This window comes from Lutra lutra, chromosome 1, assembly GCF_902655055.1.
Source record: "Lutra lutra chromosome 1, mLutLut1.2, whole genome shotgun sequence".
Lineage (NCBI taxonomy): Eukaryota > Metazoa > Chordata > Mammalia > Carnivora > Mustelidae > Lutra > Lutra lutra.
The window spans coordinates 161446989-161464002 of record NC_062278.1 but is presented as its reverse complement, the minus strand read 5'-3'; the positions used below and the strand labels follow the sequence as shown (position 1 = coordinate 161464002).

Below are 17014 nucleotides of genomic sequence, written 5' to 3'. Positions count from 1 at the left end.
GTTAGATTGGCAGCAGACTTATCCACAGAGACCTGGCAGGCCAGAAAGAGCTGGCATGATATATTCAGAGTACTAAATGAGAAAAACATGCAGCCAAGAATACTATATCCAGCTAGGCTATCATTGAAAATAGACGGAGAGATTAAAAGCTTCCAGGACAAACAAAAACTGAAAGAATTTGCAAATACCAAACCAGCTCTACAGGAAATATTGAAAGGGGTCCTCTAAGCAAAGAGAGACCCTCAAAGTAGTAGATCAGAAAGAAACAGAGACAATATACAATAACAGTCACCTTACAGGCAATACAATGGCACTAAATTCATATCTCTCAATACTTACCCTGAATGTTAATGGGCTAAATGCCCCAATCAAAAGACACAGGGTATCAGAATGGATAAAAAAACAAAAACCATCTATATGTTGCCTACAAGAAACTCATCTTACACCCGAAGACACCTCCAGGTTTAAAGTGAGGGGGTGGAAAAGAATTTACCATGCTAATGGACATCAGAAGAAAGCAGGAGTGGCAATCCTTATATCAGATCAATTAGATTTTAAGCCAAAGATTATAATAAGAGATGAGGAAGGACACTATATCATACTCAAAGGAACTGTCCAACAAGAAGATCTAACAATTTTAAATATCTATGCCCCTAACGTGGGAGCAGCCAACTATATAAACCAATTAATAACAAAATCAAAGAAACACATCGACAAGAATACAATAATAGTAGGGGATTTTAACACTCCCCTCACTGAAATGGACAGATCATCCAAGCAAAAGATCAACAAGGAAATCAAGGCCTTAAATGACACACTGGACCAGATGGACATCACAGATATATTCAGAACATTTCATCCCAAAGCAACAGAATACACATTCTTCTCTAGTGCACATGGAACGTTCTCCAGAATAGATCACATTCTTGGTCCTAAATCAAGTCTCAACCGGTATCAAAAGATTGGGATCATTCCCTGCATATTTTCAGACCACAATGCTCTAAAGCTAGAACTCAATAACAAGGGAAATTTGGAAAGAACCCAAATACATGGAGACTAAACAGCATCCTTCTAAAGAATGAATGGGTCAACCAGGAAATCAAAGAATTGAAAAAATTTATGGAAACAAATGATAATGAAAACACAACAGTTCAGAATCTGTGGGACACAACAAAGGCAGTCCTGAGAGGAAAATATATAGCGGTACAAGCCTTTCTCAAGAAACAAGAAAGGTCTCAGGTACACAACCTAACCCTACACCTAAAGGAGCTGGAGAAAGAACAAGAAAGAAACCCTAAACCCAGCAGGAGAAGAGAAATCATAAAGATCAGAGCAGAAATCAATGAAATAGAAACCAAAAAAACAATAGAACAAATCAACGAAACGAGGAGCTGGTTCTTTGAAAGAATTAATAAGATTGATAAACCCCTGGCCAGACTTATCAAAAAGAAAAGAGAGAGGACCCAAATAAATAAAATCATGAATGAAAGAGGAGAGATCACAACGAACACCAAAGAAATACAGACAATTATAAGAACATACTATGAGCAACTCTACGGCAACAAATTTGACAATCTGGAAGAAATGGATGCATTCCTAGAGACATATAAACTACCACAACTGAACCAGGAAGAAATAGAAAGCCTGAACAGACCCATAACCAGTAAGGAGATTGAAACAGTCATCAAAAATCTCCAAACAAACAAAAGCCCAGGGCCAGACGGCTTCCCGGGGGAATTCTACCAAACATTTAAAGAAGAACTAATTCCTATTCTCCTGAAACTGTTCCAAAAAATAGCAATAGAAGGAAAACTTCCAAACTCATTTTATGAGGCCAGCATCACCTTGATCCCAAAACCAGACAAGGATCCCAACAAAAAAGAGAACTACAGACCAATATCCTTGATGAACACAGATGCAAAAATTCTCGCCAAAATACTAGCCAATAGGATTCAACAGTACGTTAAAAGGATTATTCACCACGACCAAGTGGGATTTATTCCAGGGCTGCAAGGCTGGTTCAACATCCGCAAATCAATCAATGTGATACAACACATTAATAAAAGAAAGAACAAGAACCATATGATACTCTCCATAGATGCTGAAAAAGCATTTGACAAAGTACAGCATCCCTTCCTGATCAAAACTCTTCAAAGTGTAGGGATAGACGGCACATACCTCAATATTATCAAAGCCATCTATGAAAAACCCACCGCAAATATCATTCTCAATGGAGAAAAACTGAAAGCTTTTCCGCTAAGGTCAAGAACACGGCAGGGATGTCCGTTATCACCACTGCTATTCAACATAGTACTAGAAGTCCTAGCCTCAGCAATCAGACAACAAAAGGAAATTAAAGGCATCCAAATCGGCAAAGAAGAAGTCAAACTCTCACTCTTCGCAGATGATATGATACTCTATGTGGAAAACCCAAAAGACTCCACTCCAAAACTGCTAGAACTTGTACAGGAATTCAGTAAAGTGTCAGGATATAAAATCAATGCACAGAAATCAGTTGCATTTCTCTACACCAACAACAAGACAGAAGAAAGAGAAATTAAGGAGTCCATCCCATTTACGATAGCACCCAAAACTATAAGATACCTAGGAAGAAACCTAACCAAAGAGACTAAGAATCTATATTCAGAAAACTATAAAGTACTCATGAAAGAAATTGAGGAAGACACAAAGAAATGGAAAAATGTTCCATGCTCCTGGATTGGAAGAATAAATATTGTGAAAATGTCTATGCTACCTAAAGCAATCTACACATTTAATGCAATTCCTATCAAAGTACCATCCATTTTTTTCAAAGAAATGGAACAAATCATCCTAAAATTTATATGGAACCAGAAAAGACCTCGAATAGCCAAAGGAATATTGAAAAAGAAAGCCAAAGTTGGTGGCATCACAATTCCGGACTTCAAGCTCTATTACAAAGCTGTCATCATCAAGACAGCATGGTACTGGCACAAAAACAGACACATAGATCAATGGAACAGGATAGAGAGCCCAGAAATAGACCCTCAACTCTATGGTCAACTCATCTTCGACAAAGCAGGAAAGAATGTCCAATGGAACAAAGACAGCCTCTTCAATAAATGGTGTTGGGAAAATTGGACAGCCACATGCAGAAAAATGAAATTGGATCATTTCCTTACACCACACACGAAAATAGACTCAAAATGGATGAAGGATCTCAATGTGAGAAAGGAATCCATCAAAATCCTCGAGGAGAACACAGGCATCAACCTCTTCGACGTCAGCCGCAGCAACATCTTCCTAGGAACATCACCAAAGGCAAGGGATGCAAGGGCAAAAATGAACTTTTGGGATTTTATCAAGATCAAAAGCTTTTGCACAGCAAAGGAAACAGTGAACAAAACCAAAAGACAACTGACAGAATGGGAGAAGATATTTGCAAATGACATATCAGATAAAGGGCTAGTGTCCAAAATCTATAAAGAACTTAGCAAACTCAACACCCAAAGAACAAATAATCCAATCAAGAAATGGGCAGAGGACATGAACAGACATTTCTGCAAAGAAGACATCCAGATGGCCAACAGACACATGAAAAAGTGCTCCATATCACTCGGCATCAGGGAAATACAAATCAAAACCACAATGAGATATCACCTCACACCAGTCAGAATGGCTAAAATTAACAAGTCAGGAAATGACAGATGCTGGCGAGGATGCGGAGAAAGGGGAACCCTCCTACACTGTTGGTGGGAATGCAAGCTCGTGTAACCACTCTGGAAAACAGCATGGAGGTTCCTCAAAATGTTGAAAATAGAACTACCCTATGACCCTGCAATTGCACTGCTGGGTATTTACCCTAAAGATACAAACGTAGTGATCCGAAGGGGCACATGCACCCGAATGTTTATAGCAGCAATGTCTACAATAGCCAAACTATGGAAAGAACCTAGATGTCCATCTACAGACGAATGGATAAAGAAGATGTGGTATATATACACAATGGAATACTATGCAGCCATCAAAAGAAATGAAATCTTGCCATTTGCGACGACGTGGATGGAACTAGAGGGTATCATGCTTAGCGAAATAAGTCAATCGGAGAAAGACAACTATCATATGATCTCCCTGATATGAGGGAGAGGAGATGCAACATGGGGGGTTAGGGGGTAGGAGAAGAGTAAATGAAACAAGATGGGATTGGGAGGGAGACAAACCATAAGTGACTCTTAATCTCACAAAACAAACTGAGGGTTGATGGGGGGAGGGGGTTGGGAGAGGGGGTGGGATTATGGATATCGGGGAGGGTATGTGCTATGGTGAGTGTTGTGAAGTGTGTAAACCTGGCGATTCGCAGACCTGTACCCCTGGGGATAAAAATATATGTTTATAAAGCTGTAAAAAAAAAAAAAAAAAAGAAAGAAAGAAAGGATGAATCCCCAAGTTTTGTAGCAACATGGACGGGACTGGAAGAGATTATGCTGAGTGAAATAAGTCAAGCAGAGAGAGTCAATTATCATACGGTTTCACTTATTTGTGGAGCATAACAAATAGCATGGAGGACAAGGGGAGATGGAGAGGAGAAGGGAGTTGAGGGAAATTGGAAGGGGAGGTGAACCATGAGAGACTATGGACTCTGAAAAACGATCTGAGAATTTTGAAGGGGTGGGGGGTGGGAGGTTGGGGGCACCAGGTGGTGGGTATTGTAGAGGGCACGGATTGCATGGAGCACTGGGTGTGGTGCAAAAATAATGAATACTGTTATGCTGAAAAAAATAAAAAAATTAAAAAAAAAAAAAAGAAGTGTTCCCTTTTCCTTTTTTCCCCCCTAAATTTGTATTTAAATTCTAGTTAACATATAGTGTAATATTGGTTTCAAGAGTAGAATGTAGTGATTCATCACTTACATATAATACCAGTGTTCATCATAACAAGCACCCTCCTTAATATCCATCACCCATTTAGCCCATCCCCCATATCCCTCCCTCCATCAAACCTCAATTTGTTCTCTATCATTAAGAGTCTCTTATGGTTTGGGGTACCTGGGTGGTTCAGTCAGTTAAGCATCTGCCTTCAGCTCAGGTCATTATCCCATGGTCCTGGGATCAAGCTCCACATCAGGCTCCTTGCTTCTACCTCTGCCTGCTACTCCCCTTGCTTGTGTGCTCGCTCTCTCACTGTGAAATAAATAAATAAATAATTTTTTTTTAAAGTCTCTTATGGTTTGCTTCCCTCTGTCTTTTCTCCCCCCATTCCCTTCTGTCCCATCTGTTTTGTATCTTAAATTCCACATATAAGTAAAATCCTTTGGTATTTGTCTTTCTCTGACTTATTTTGTTTAGCATAATACATTCTAGCTCCATCCGTATCTTTCCAAATGGCAAGATTTCATTCCTTTTGATGGCTGAGTACTATTCCATGCGTATATATACCACCTCTTTATCCATTCATCAGTCAATGGATGTTTGGGCTTTTTCCATAATTTGGCTGCATTGGACACTGTTGCTATAAACATTGGGGTGCATGTGCCCCTTCAAATCACTGTGTGTATCCTTTGGATAAATACATAGTAGTCTGGAAGAATTCCCCTGGGATACCATCTGGCCCTGGACTTTTGGTTGTTGGGAGATTTTTGATTACTGATTCAACTTCTTTGCTGGCTATGGGTTTGTTCAAATTTTCTATTTCTATTTCTTTCTGTTTCAGATTTGGTAGTTATATAGTTATATATAGTTATATATTTCTAGGAATTTGTCTATTTCTTCCAGATTGCCCAGTTTTTCATTTTTCATTTTCCTTTTATAATTGTTTATATTTCTATGGTGTTGGTTATTATTTCTCTTCTTTCATTTGTGTTTTTATTTATTTGGGCCCTTTCTATTTTCTTTTTGAAGTTTGGCTAGGGATATATCAATTTTATTTCAAAGAAGGAGTTCTTAGTGTCACTGATCTGTTCTCCTGGGTTTTTGGGTTTTGTTCTCTTTCTATATAGTTTATTTCTGCTCTCATCTTTATTATTTCCCTTCTTCTGCTGGCTTTAGGCTTTATTAGCTGTTCCTTTTCTAGGTCCTTTAGGTGTAAGGTTAGACTGTCTAATTAAGACTTCTGTTTCTTGAGAAAGGCCTATACTGCCATATACTTCCTTCTTAGGACCATCTTTGCTGCATCCCTAGGGCTCTGGACTGTTGTGTTTTCATTTCTATATGCTTCCATGTATTTTTTAATTTCTTCTTTAATTTCCTGGTCTACCTATTAATTTTTTAGTAGGCTATTCTATAACCTCCATGTATTTGAGGTCTTTCCACATTTTTTGTGGTTGACTTCAAGTTTCATAGCGTTGTGGTCTGAAAATATGCATGGTATGATCTCCATCCTTTTGTACTTGTTGAGACCTGATTTGTATGTGATCTATTCTACAGAGTGTTCCATGTGCACTTGAAAAGAATATGTGTTCTGCTGCTTTAGGGTGAAATGTTCTGAATATATCTGTTAAGTCCAACTGGTCCAATGTATCATTCAAAGCCATTGTTTCCTTGTTAATTTTCTGTTTAGATGATCTGTCCATTGCTGTAAGTGGGGTGTTAAAATCCCCTTCTATTATTGTACTCTTATCAATGAGTTTCTTTATGTTTGTTATTAATTTATTTACATATTTGGGAGCTCCCAAGTTGAGGGCATACATAAATATGTATCTGTTAGATCTTCTTGTTGGACAGACCCATTAATTATGATATAGTACTCTTTTTCCTCTCTCATTACTGTCTTCATTTTAAAATCTAGCCATAAGTATGGCTACTCTGGTTTTCTTTTGAAGTCCATTAGCATGATAGATGGTTCTCCATCTCTTTACTTTCAATTTGCAGGTGTTTTTAGATCTAAAATGAGTCTCTTATAAGCACAAATAAATGGGTATTTTTTTTTTAATCCATTCTGATACACTGTGTCTTTTGATTGGAGCAAGTAGTCCATTTACATTCAGAGTTATTATTGATATATAAGAATTTAAAGCCATTGTAAAATTACATTGATTCTGGAGATTTTCTCTGTTCCTTTTTTTTTTTTTAAAGATTTTATTTATTTATTTGACAGAGAGAGATCTCAAGTAGATGGAGAGGCAGGCAGAGAGAGAGAGAGGGAAGCAGGCTCCCTGCTGAGCAGAGAGCCCGATGCGGGACTCGATCCCAGGACCCTGAGATCATGACCTGAGCCGAAGGCAGCGGCTTAACCCACTGAGCCACCCAGGTTCCCCTCTCTGTTCCTTTCTAATCTTTGTTGCTTTTTGTTTTTCCTTCCCACTCAAAGAGTCCCCTCTAATATTTCTTGCAGGGCTGGCTTAGGGGTCATGAACTCCTTTAGTTTTTGTTTGTCTAGGAAACTCTTTATCTATCCTTCTATTTAGAGACTTGCTAGATAAGATATCCTTGGCTACATATTTTTCCTCTTCAGCACCTTGAAAATATCATGCCACTCACTTCTGGCCTGTCAGGATTCTGTGAAAAGATCTGTTGAGAACCTGATTTGTCTTCCTTTGTAGGTTATGGATTTCTTTTCTTATCTTAGAATCTTAAGGATTCTTTCCTTATCTCCATAGTTTAAAATTTTAGTAAAATATGTCTTGGTGTTGCCCAGCTTTTGTTGAATTTGATGGGAGTTTACTATGCCTCCTGGATTTCAATGTCTGTTTCCTTCCCCAGATTAGGGAAGTTTTCAACTATAATTTTTTTCAAATAAACTTTCTGCCCCTTTTCCCTCTCTTCTTCTTTTGGGACTCCTGTGATATGAGTGTTATTATGCTTAAAGGAGTTGCTGAGTTCCCTAAGTCTACATTCATGCTCAAATACTTTTCTTTCCCTCTTCTCTTCAGCTTCTTTATTTTCCATGATTTTATCTTCTTTATCACTTATTTCTCTACTTTGTGCATCCTCACTGTCATAATATCTGTTCAGTTTTGCATCTTGGTTATAACCTTGTGTATTTCAGCCTATTTTTTTTTTTTAAGATTTTATTTACTTATTTGACAGAGAACACAAGTAGGCAGGGAAGTAGGCAGAGAGTGAGGAGGAAGCAGACTCTATCCCAGGACCTGAGCTGAAGGCAGAGGCTTTAACCCACTGAGCCACCCAGGCACCCCAGCCTGACTAGTTTTTAGTTCTTTTCTCTGCAGTAAAGAATTCTCTAGCGTCTGCTATGCTTTTCTCAAGTCCGGCTAGTATTCTTAGGATAGTTGCTTTAAATTCTCGTTCAAGCATATTACTTATTTCTGTTTTGATTAGATCCCTGGCTGTGACCTCTTCATCTTCTTTCTTGTGGGGTAAATTCCTCTGTCTTGGCATTTTGTCTGGGTCACTGTTTTGTTTTTCTTGGTGTGTTAGGAAAGCCTATTAAATTTCCTGCTCTTGAGAGTAATGGCTATATTGAAGAAGAAGTCCTATACTGTCCAGGGCCTAACATTTCAGGAAATGTTTCAGAGTATGCACTCTGTATTTTGGCTTTCAATCTGCAGGTGTCTTTAGTCTAAAATTGGTCTCAGGTAGATTTCAGATAAATGGGTCTTGTTTTTTCATGCATTCTCTCACCTTATGTGTTTTGATTGAAGTGTTTAGTCCTTCCACTCAAAGTAATTATTGATAGATACGCATATATTGCCATTTTATTACTTATTTTGTGGTTGTTTAGAAAGACTTTCTCTGAGTCTTTCTTGTGTTTCTCTATTTCATGTTTTGTTGATTTTCTTTGGTGATATATTTGGATTTCTTTATTCTTTACGTATTTACTAGTGGTTTTTGATATATGTTATCATTTGGTTTGTATATAACATCTTCTGCATATAACAGTCTATATTAAGTTTGTGGTCATTTATATTTGAACCCATTCTTTTCTCTCCTCCCCATGTTAAGTATATGTTATTATATTTTATATCCTTGTGGGTTCCATGATTAATTTTTTTATAGAAATATTTATTTTTATTGCTTTTGTGTCTCCACCTCTATACTGTCACCTTCGGTCTCTCCTTTCCACTCAGAGTCCCTTTTAATATTTCTTGCAGGACTGGCTTAGGGGTCATGAACTCCTTTAGTTTTTGTTTGTCTGGGAAACTCTTTTTCTCTCCTTCTATTCCAAATGGTAGCCTTGCTAGATAAAGTTTTCTTGGCTACAGACTTTTCCCCTTCACCTTGAATATATCATGCTACTCTTTTCTGGCTTGCAAAGTTTCTGTTGAAAAATCTGCTGAATTTATGTGTTCCCCTTGTAAGTTACTAACTTCTTTTATCTTGCTGCTTTTAAGATTTTTTTTCTTTATCACTATATTTTGCAAGTTAATTACAATATATCTTGGTGTAGGCCTGCTTTTGTTGATTTTGTTGGGGTTTTTCTGTGTCTTCTGGATCTGGCTATCTGTTTCTTTCCCCAGATTAGGGAAATTTTTGCTATTATTTCTTCAAATAATTTTTTTGCCCCCTTTTCTTTCTCTTCTTCAGTATCTCCTATAATATGTTATTATCTTTGATGGAGACTGTTCTCATTTTGCAAATTCTTTTCTCTTCTTTTGTTCAGCTTGAATACTTTCCATTATCAGTTTTCTAGGTCAATAATTCACTCCCCTGCTTCTTCCATTCTGCTATTCATTTCATTAAGCTTATTTATCTCTGCAATGTTATTTTTTATCTCTGTGTTAAGGGTCTCACTCATGTCTTCCATTCTTTTTTCAAGTTCAGTGAGGGTTGCTCTAAGTTCTCTATTAGGCATGTTACTTAGATGTCTGGCTGTGGTTTTGTCCTGTTCTTTAATTTGGGATAAATTTTTGTCTCCTCATTTTTTCTGTCTCTCTGTGTCTGTTTCTCTGTGTTAAGAAAGTCACCTGTATCTTCTGCTCTTGAAAGTAGTGACTTTATGAAGAAGAGTTCCTAGACTGCCCTGTTCCCTGTTCACCAGAACTTCAGTAGAGTGCCCTATGTGTGCTGCTTATACCCTACTGTTGGGTCTGAGTCACTTTTCCTTTTAGTGCAGTCATCTGTACTCTGTCTGTTGTGGGCTCTGTTTGCTCTCTGTGTTGTTAGTAGGACCCAGGCAGGCCAGCTCTGAAGGGGTGTGCCACCAGAGAACTTGGAAGTGAGGCCATGGTGTTAGTAAAATTTGTGCTGGGCTACACAAATGTGATATTCCTCCAAGCACTTTGCTGGTTGGAGGCTGTGTGTCAGGGCTGTCGGGGGCACAAGGCTGGGCCAGGCTGGACCTGGTATATGATGGTAGCTGGGGTGTGCTGCTGGGTGCGGTATGGTGACTAGGCACTGAGTCACAAGTGGGCCTAGCATGGTGGTTCTGCATGGTGAATAGCAGCTGTGCATCCAGTGGCTTGTAAGGGCCATCCATGGCTTTAACCAAATTTGCCTTCAACCCAGGGCTGAGGCCAGCAGGCTTGGAGTGAACTAGTCCTCAGGAGAACTTGTGGGTGTGGTGCACTACTAGTCGGTTAGGTAGCAAGTGTCTATGCAGTCCGACCTCTTACAGGTGGCTCTGTTTATGCTGGGAAGCAAAGGAGGAAAATGGCACCTGCCACTTCCCTCATTTCTGGAGAAGTACCCAACATGCTGCAAAATCAGTATAAACAGATCTGTCTCCTATTTGCCCATGGCTTTGTGTAAACTGCCAATTTTATGTTGCTTTTCCATGAAGGCTTCTTTCTCTCTAAAGGTGGTGAGCAGAGCTATCACTCACCCTCCCTCCTCACCCAGTGCTAAGTCAGCAGACTTTTAAAGCTCCAGGCTCTAAGTACCAGTGGTTGTATAAACTCATGGAATTCAGACCCTCCAGTTTTTAAAGCCAAGTGTTATTGGGATTAATTTTCCCTGCATGAGTTCCCCAGTGCAAGGGCCCATTTCTCTGCCCTCTCTAGATGCACAGCTCCCTCTCTGCTGTGGGCAGCCTCCCTCTGCATTTCTGACATTCCTAACCTTTCAGATGCAGCTTCTTCTCTATATTTAGTTGTGGAGTTTATTCTGCCAGTCTTCAAATTGCTCTCCATTTTGTTGACTTGAAAATGGACTATATCCAGTTGAAAAAGTGGGATGGGGTGAGCTCAGTGTCCTCCTACTCTGCTACTCTGCCATCTTCCCAAGCTCCTCCAAATTTCCCTCTTAAAAACTTCTCTTGTTGCATCCCAACGATTTTGAACTGCTGTGTTTCCATTTTTATTTGTCTTCAGGTACCTTTTAATTTCCTCTTTGATTTCTTCATTGACCTTCTAGTAGTTCAATAGCATGTTGTTTAACCTCCACGTGTTTCTTTTTTTTTCCAGTTTTTTTTTCCTTGTATTTAATTGTTAGTTTCATATCATGTAGGGGGGAAAAAAGGATGGATATGATTTCAGTTTTCTTAAATTTACTGAAACTTGTTTTGTGCCCCCAACATGTGATCTATTCTGGAGAATGTTCTCTGTGCACTTGAAAAAAATGTGTATTTTGTTGTTTTTGGATGGAATGTTCTGTATATAGCTGTTAAGCCCATCTGCTCTGATGTGTTGTTCAAAACCACACTTTCCTTATTGATTTTCTGTCTGAATGATTTATCCATTGAAGTAAGTGGGGCATTAAAGTCCCCTACTATTATATTACTATCAATTTCTCACTTTAGTTCTGTTAATATTTGCTTTATATAGTTAGATGCTTCAGTGTTGGGTGCATAGATATTTATAATTGATATATCCTCTCATTGGATTGATTCTTTGATCATTATATAATGCCCTTATTTGTCTCTTGTTACAGTCTTTGTTTTGTAGTCTATTTTGTTTGATATAAATATTGTTATCCTGGGGTGTCTGGGTGGCTCAGATGGGTAAGCGTATGCTTTCAGCTCTGTCATGCTCTCCAGGTCCTGAGATCAAGCCTCACATCAGGCTCCCAGCTCAGCAGGGAGTCTGCTTCTCCCTCTCCCTCTCCCCCCTGCTTGTGCTCTTTCTCTCTCTCTCAAATGAATAAATAAAACATTTTTTTCTTTTTTAAAAATTTTATTTATTTGACAGAGAGATACATCACAGATAGGCAGAGAGGCAGACAGAGAGGGAGAAGCAGGCTCCCCACTGAGCAGAGAGACCGATGCGGGACTTGATCCCAGGACCCTGAGATCATGACCTGAGCTGAAGGCAGAGGCCCAATCCACTGAGCCACTCAGGTGCCCAATAAAACATTTTTTTAAAAAGTACCACTATCCTAGCCTTTTATTGTTTCTATTTACATTAAATATCTTTTTCCATCCCTTCACCTTCAGTCTGTATATATCTGTAGGTCTGAAGTGAATTGCTTGTAGGCAGCATATAGATAGATCTTGTGTTTTTCTCCATTTTGTCACCCTATGTATCTTGTTTAGAGCACTGAGTCTATTTACAAAGTAAATATTGACAGATATGTGTTTAGTGCTATTCTGTTCATTATTTTCTGGTTGTTTTTGTATTATTGTATTATTCTGTTTCTTTCTTCTCTTCCTATATTTTCCTTGTGATTTGATAACTTTTGTTAGTATTATGCTTAGATTCCTTTTTTTTTTTTTTTTTAATTTTCTGTGTATCTATTATAGGTTTTTGGTTTGTGGTTACCATGAAGCTTATATTATATAACATCCTATGTATTTAGCAGTCTATATTAAGTTGATGGTCGCTTAAGTTCAAACATATTCTAAAAGTACTATATTTTTACTCCTTTACACATTTTATGTATATGATATCATACTTTACCTTTTATTTTGCATATCCCTTAACTAGCTTTTGTAGATATGATTGATTTTACTAGTTTTGTCTTTTACTTTGCATACTAGCTTTATAAGTTATCTACTACCTTTAGAATATATTTGCTTTGGCCAGTGAAATTTTTTCCTTTTATAATTGTGTTACTTCTATTTATGGCTTTTTCTTTTCTGCTTAAAGTAATTCCTCTAGAGGCACCTGGGTGGCTCAGTGGGTTAAGCCTCTGTCTTCAGCTCAGGTCATGATCTTGAGGTCCTGGGATTGAGTCCCACATCAGGTCTCTGTTCAGCGGGGAGCCTGCTTCCCCCTCTCCCTACCTCTCTCTCTGCCTGCCTCTCTGCCGACTTGTGATCTCTGTCAAATAAATAAATAAATAAATAAAATCTTTTTTTAAAAAAGTAATTCCTCTAATATTTCTTGTAAGGCCAGTTTAGTGGTGATGATCTCCTTTAATGTGCTTGTCTGGGAAGCACTTTAACTCTCCTTCAATTCTGATAATAACCTTGCTAGGTAGAGTGTTTTAGATTGTGGGTTTTTTTCTTCTTTTTAGCACTTTGAATGTGTCATGCCACTTTCTTCTGACCTGCAAACTTCCTGCTGAAAAATTAGCTGATAGCCTTGGGGGGATTTACCTTGTATGTAACTATTTGCTTTTCTTTTGCTGCTTTTAAGATTCTTTATTTTTAGCTTTTGAGGTTTTAATTTTTTGAACTCTGAGAAAGTAATAAATGCCTTTTATTACAAAGGCACAGAAGTCATCAGAGGCCACCTGGGTGGCTCAGTGGGTTAAAGCCTCTGCCTTCAGCTCAGGTCATGATCTCAGGGTCCTGGGATAGAGCCCCGCATTGGGCTCTCTGCTCAGCAGGGAGCCTGCTTCCCCCTCTCTCTCCCTGCCTCTCTGCCTACTTATGATCTCTGTCTATCAAATAAATAAATAAAATCTTAAAAAAAAAAGAAGTCATCTGAGACCTCAGATATTAACCTGTTGCATACTAATATCACACTGCTAATGTGCAATTTAATATGATTATTAAAACTTACTGTGTGGTTTTCCAGCAATCATAATGGTTATAGATTCTTTCTATAAGTAATAATTAAAACAATTACTGGAACTTAAGACCAATATAGACCTAACAAAGGGGACTGAAAATTCCTGCAAGGGCAGTTTTGTTTCTTGATAGAAGTAAGACTTTAATGGTCAAAGTCCACTGCCTACAATAGGTACATTGGACCCAGCTTTTCCAAAGAAACAAGGTAAAATGAGCAACTTCTAACAATCTAAAAAAATACATGAAAGCAGTACTGAGATGATTCACAGACTGTTTTATCATTCCATCAGTTTCCAGTCTTCAAAAATACATAGTTTATAGGTCAGAAGTTCTGGGTTTGGCTCCGAACACCAAGGTGAAGGCCCCTGCCAGGGTCCAGGCAGGCTTTCCCTGGGTGTCCTCACTGAGGCAGGGCAGCCCCTCATGGATCAGATCAGGTTTCATGGTGGCATCTGTGCTGGTGGCCTGCTCCACTCCATATTTGACACACACTTTCTCCTCAGGCAGCCCAGAGCTGCTTGTATTCTTATGTACCAGAACAGTCCCTATCTTCTTTTATGCCAACACCTCTAGCCCCATCATTCTGAGATGGTGAAGCCATTCATTCCTGAACATAAAAGTCCAAATGGAGGACTTTCCCTGCTATCCACATAACACAATGGGACACTGAAGGGTATCTGGTTTAAAAGGATCTGGCTCATACTTAAGGATGATGCTCCCCTTAGCCAAGTCCCTGGCTTGGCTGTATGTCTTACTGCTACGTTTTCTTAAAAAATGGATTTTCCTGGATCAATAGAATTTTAACATCTTCCATTGATACAGTGATCATTCTTGAATTAATAAATGAATATAACTTGTATACTCCCTCCTGTGCTAACTGAAAAGCACAATCAAACTCTTCATCACTGTTATTCCAACACCAGACTTATATCCCAGTGTTTACAACCTTCATCCTCTATTATTCAGCAGCACATTGTTCAGCTCCTTGGAGACTATGTAGAGTTGCCTTTTCTTCCCTTCCATAGTTTGAGTTAACAAATTCATCTTAGGGAATGAAGGACCCCATGCATAGAATTTCTGATTAGGGGTGCCTGGGTAGCTCAGTAGTTAAGCATCTGCCTTTGGCTCAGGTCATGATCCCAGGGTCCTGGGATTGAGCCCTGCTTCAGGCTCCCTGCTTGGCAGGAAGCCTGCTTCTCCCTCTCATAATCCTCCTGCTTATGTTCTGTCTCTCACTGTCTCTCTGTCAAATAGATAAAATCTTAAAAAAAAAAAAAGAATTTCTGGATAGGTGGAAATAATGGTCCATCTTCAAGAACAAATACAAATGGATCACCTTTAAATTCTTCCAAATAACTTCACTTTCTTAGATGGAGAAGGATCACACACTCCATCTTTCTTATTTCCATTGTTCTCTAAATTCTCAGTTCTTTCCATTAGCTCTGTGTTGTCAATTCTGCTACCTGGTTTACTTTCCAGCTCAGAAAGAGTTTGTAGTTTTTCCTTCTGTGGGATTTGCAGAGTTGGACCAGTTTCTCTGGGCACCACAGGTTCACTCTCCAGCTTTGGTGGATGTTTCTGCCATGTCATTGAAGACTTTTTCACCAACACTGTTACAAATAACCCGCCAGTATTTTTTTTTAAAGATTTTATTTTTACTTATTTATTTATTTGATAGAGATCACAAGTAGGCAGAGAGGCAGGCAGAGAGAGAGGAGGAAGCAGGCTCCCTGCCGAGCAGAGAGCCCGATGTGGGGCTTGATCCCAAGACCCTGAGATCATGACCTGAGCCGAAGGCAGAGGCTTTAACTCACTGAGCCACCCAAGCGCCCCTCCAGTGTTTTGATGATGTGGTAATATTCTAGGATACCACTCTAGGTGCATCCCCTGTAAGTATTCTGGCTCCTCTCGTGGAACCTGGTAGGCCAGATCTGGGTATGTCTGCTGTGAGGATTACCATCTCACTCTCTAAACCACTGTCCATCTTTCATCATTACCTTCCACTATGTAATTCCAGGCAACCATTTAAGTCCTGGCAGCTCAGAAAACATATCAGCCAGCTCCAAAGCACCTTCACTTTTTTTCTAGTAAAGATACTATTACTACTTCATCTTTAATGGGGGTTTAGTGAACATACAGAAGAAACCAACCTACCACCTTCCACTAGCTTCTCAGTGCCTTGCCTTACAGTCTACAGCTATAACTCATGCAGCTGCAAGTTATATGATGCCTTCCACTTTTTCCAAACATCAGTGGCTTTTTTTCTCATAGTGCTATCTCCACTGTAAGGGACATTACATATAATGCAGTTATAGAAGAGAATTTATTTCCTCCTATTAATGTCTATTTTGAGTCTGGATATGCTGGATACATCATGGTTGATCACCGTAGATGCAGAGGCTGCTCAGAATTTTGGCCTGATGAAGGAGCAGATAGTAATGCTTATTGACCTCATCTCTATGATGACAAACCCCTCAGGAAAAGGGACAATCATGTCTGCATATAACATTTCAATTAATTGTGTGGTCTTTGATTCAGATACTGCACACATATCTAAGATCTTATGGAGAGGATGAGTATTAAGTAACAGTAGTGGAATCATGCTAATGGCTTCTTGACAACTGATATTTCCAGATTCAGTTTCCAGAAACCAGTGAAACTTTTCCAAATGTGGAGACCTTTTCAGATATTTCCACCTAAATTTGTGTGCCTGGAATGTTCTTTAGAATATCAACTCATGGGCTATAGAACTTTAACTTCCTGACCTTCTGCTTTAGGTCCTCCAATTTCTTGAAATACTTGTTCTTTAAGCAATAAAGAGGTTTTTTGTGTGTGACTTTTGTAATCAGTAATTCTAAAGTGGCCAGGAGGGGCCCCCTGAGTGCTTCCATGACCTGGTCCCATTTGCCCTTGGGTATTCTTGAGCTCCTGGTAGTACTGCTAGAAGGGCTTGTTCTCCTTGACAATCTAGGGATACTTGCCTTCCTAGCCCATTTCATTGCACTTTCTGCCATCTTTGGTACCATCCTCTGTGCCCTGACACTACTGCCATCCTTACTGCTGCTGCTGCTGCTGCTGCTGGAACCACCAGCCAGCAACCCCCATGTCCCAGGTGGCTGCCCACACCCACAGACACCTACCAGGCACCACTGGTTGGAGGGGACTTGATATTTTAATTATTTTGTGTCTTGGTGTGGACCTCCTTGGGTTCATCTTGTTTGGAGTTTTCATTGATTTCTAGATCTGG

The 17014-nt window shown here is 39.2% G+C and overlaps 1 pseudogene; it reads right to left on the bottom strand.

The window, feature by feature from the left end:
* Positions 1-14082: 14082 nt before the first annotated feature.
* The window catches only part of LOC125103628 (RNA cytosine C(5)-methyltransferase NSUN2-like), a 56434-nt pseudogene continuing 53502 nt past the window's right edge, over positions 14083-17014 (bottom strand).